This window comes from Dipodomys spectabilis, unplaced genomic scaffold, assembly GCF_019054845.1.
Source record: "Dipodomys spectabilis isolate Male_0828 unplaced genomic scaffold, ASM1905484v1 ptg000265l, whole genome shotgun sequence".
NCBI lineage: Eukaryota > Metazoa > Chordata > Mammalia > Rodentia > Heteromyidae > Dipodomys > Dipodomys spectabilis.
The window spans coordinates 132424-135984 of record NW_024870942.1 but is presented as its reverse complement, the minus strand read 5'-3'; positions in this window follow the sequence as shown (position 1 = coordinate 135984).

The following is a 3561-nucleotide window of genomic DNA, read 5'->3' as shown; positions in this document are numbered from 1 at the left end:
GGTTGCTCCCTTTATTTCCCTCTCTTCCTGTGCGTTATCAGTGTATAGGAAGGCAACTGATTTTTGTGGGTTTATTTTGTATCCTGCTATTTTGCCGAAGTGACTTATGATTTCTAAAAGTTTGGGGATGGAGTTTTTGGGATCGTGGAGGTATAGTATCATGTCGTCTGCAAAAAGGGATAGTTTAACTTCTTCTTTCCCTATGCGGATCCCTTTAATGTCTTTTTCTTGCCTTATTGCCCTGGCTAAGGGCTCTAGGACTATGTTGAAGAGGAGTGGAGACAGTGGACATCCTTGCCTTGTTCCTGTTTTTAGGAGGATTGGTTGTAGCTTTTCCCCATTAAGTATAATATTGGCTATTGGTCTGTCATAAATGGCTTTTATTGTTTTTAGAAATGTTCCTTCTATTCCTATTTTCTCCAGAGCTTTTAGCATGAATGAATGTTGAATTTTATCAAAGGCCTTTTCTGCATCTGTGGCGATAATCATGTGATTCTTGACCTTGGCTCTGTTGATATGCTGGATTACATTTATTGACTTACGTATGTTAAACCATCCCTGTGTCTCTGGGATGAAGCCTACCTGATCATAGTGTATTATTTTTTTAATGTGTTTCTGGATTCTGTTAGCTAGAATCTTGTTAAGGATCTTTGCATCTGTGTTCATCAAGGAGATTGGCCTGTAATTCTCCTTTTTGGTTGTGTCTTTGCCTGGTTTGGGGATGAGTGTGATATTGGCTTCGTAGAATGAGTTTGGGATAGCTCCCTCCTTCTCTGTTTCTCTGAAGAGCTTGAGGAGTATGGGTATTAGTTCTTCTTTAAAGGTCTTATAGAATTCTGCTGTGAATCCATCTGGTCCTGGGCTTTTTTTTGTTGGAAGACTTTTGATAGCTTCCTGTATCTCATTATAGGATATTGGCTTATTTAATTGGTTAACTTCTTCTTTGCTCAGTTTGGGTAACTTGTATTTCTCTAAAAATGCATCCATTTCCGCCAGATTTTCTTCCTTTAGAGAGTATAGCTTTTGAAAGTAGTCTGTTAGAATTGTTTGGATATCTTGGGTACGTGTTGTGATGTTTCCGGTGGCATCCCTAATCCTTTTAATATGGGTTTCCTCTCTTCTTTTTTTAATTAATCTTGCCAATGGGCCATCAATTTTGTTTATTTTTTCAAAGAACCAGCTTTTTGTTTGGTTTATTTTGGTTATGGTTTTCTGATTTTCTAATTGGTTAATCTCTGCTCTCTATTTGGTTATCTGGCTTCATCTAGTAGCTTTAGGTCCCATTTTTTCTTGTTTTTCTAGCTGTTTTAGTTGCAACATGAGATTATTTACTTGGTCTGTCTCCATTCTCTTGATGTGAGCACTGAGGGCAATAAATTTGCCCCTCAGGACTGCTTTTGCTGTGTCCCACAAGTTTCTTTGTGAGGTGTTTTCATTTTCATTGAGTTGTAGGAAATGCTTTATTTCTTCTCTGATCTCTTCTGTTACCCAGGCCTTGTTAAGGAGTGTGCTGTTCAATTTCCATGTATTAGAGAAATTTCTGCGGTATGCTTTGTTATTGAGAGCTAGCTTGATTCCACTGTGGTCAGATAGGATACAGGGGATTATGTCGATCCCTTTGTATTTGCTTAAGTTCCTTGCATGAACTATGATATGGTCTATTTTGGAGAAAGTTCCATGAGCTGCTGAGAAGAATGTGTAATGTGTTGTTTTAGGGTGAAATACTCGGTAGATGTCAGTTAATTCCGCTTGAAGTATGGCCTCACTTAATTCGGTAGCTTCTTTGCCAATCCTCTGGTTGGTAGACCTGTCCTTTGTTGAGAGTGGCATGTTAAAGTCTCCTAGTATTATCGTATTGGGATCTATTTTATTCTGTAAGTTTGAGAGCATTTGTTTAACATATCTGGGTGCACCGATATTTGGGGCATATAAGTTGATGATGGTTATATCCTCCTCTTGGATTGTTCCCTTTATTAATATGTAGTGTCCGTCCTTGTCTTTCTGTACTGATTTTAATGAAAAGTTTATTTTGTCAGATATCAGGATAGCTACACCTGCTTTCTTATTGGGGGCATTTGATTGGTAGATCCTTTTCCACCCCTTCACTCTGAGTTTGTTTGTATGTTTGGCTGAGAGGTGGGTCTCCTGAAGGCAACAGATGGATGGGTCTTGTTTTCTGATCCAGTCCTCCGTTCGTTTCCTTTTAATTGGCGAATTCAGCCCATTTATATTAAGAGAAAGTACAGAGAGATGCATTGTTGTCCCTGCCATTCCGTTTTCCTAAGTTTTTCTTCTTTCCTTTCCTCCTGTGCTTGCTCAGTTAGACTTTGAGTAATGCCTGTTTGGGGCAGGTCCCAGTTCCTGGTTGCTTTCTTCAGGTTGTGTCCCCCCTCTTAGAATTCTTTGTAATGCTGGCTTAATGTTTATGTATTCATTTAGTTTTTCTTTGCTATTAAAAGTTTTCAGTTCTCCATTGAATGTGAATGCTAGCTTTGCCGGGTATATCAGTCTGGGTTGGCAGTTATTGGCTCTCAGGGCTCGTATGGTGCTTTCCCAGGCTTTTCTTGCATTCATTGTTTGTGTGGAGAGATCTGCAGTGATTCTAATTTTTTTCCCGTTGTAGTATAGCTCCTTCTTCATTTTTACTGCATGCAGGATTGTTTCCTTATTATTCAGATCCATCATTTTTACTATAATGTGCCTAGAAGTGTTTCTCCTGGGATCTTGCTTGTTGGGTGTTCGATAAGCTTTTGTGATGTAGTTAAGATGGTCGTTTTTGAGGTGGGGAAAATTTTCATTGACTATCTTGTTAAATAGGTGTTGCATTCCCTTGCTCTGGAATTCCTCACCTTCGTCCACTCCGATTATGCGAAGGTTAAATTTTTTAGCATTATCTGCTTGCTCTTGAATTTCCCTTTGGTTTAATTTGAGTGATTTTTCCATATCTGTCACTTTTTGGTCCAGTTGGTGTATTCTGTCTTCTGTATCTGACACTCTACCTTCCATTTCATTCACTCTGTTGACCGTGGCTTCTATTGTGGTTTGCATGGTGGAAATGGATCCCTTTATGGATTCAATGTTGGTTCTCAGAGTACTGATCTCACCTCTCAATGAGGTGAGATCAGTATGCATTACCTCTAATTTGGCGTTTATCTCACTTCTTACTGAGGTTTGTGCAGCTTCTATTTTTGCATCCAACTTTTGTTTGATGTCCTGTATATCTTTTGATAGTTCATCCTTGTGCTCTTTCAATTTCTGATCCATTTCTCGCTTTATTTCTTGAGTCATTGCCTCCAGCAACCCTTGGATGTAGTTTTTGTCTTCCATTCCTGCTTTGCTCCCACTGGGGCTCTCCCCTGCGTGGCTGCTGGCTTTTGAGGTGAGCTTGCTGTCCTGGGTAGTGGTAAACCTTGTGATTTTTCTCTGTGATTTTCGCATGGGGGTTCAGGAGACTGCTCTTTAATCTTGTTTTGGTGTGTCTGTCTTTGCTTGGTTGCTGATTCTGTATTGGTAGAGAGAGTCTGTGCCTGATCTGGATTCTGTTGGGAGCCTATTTCCAGC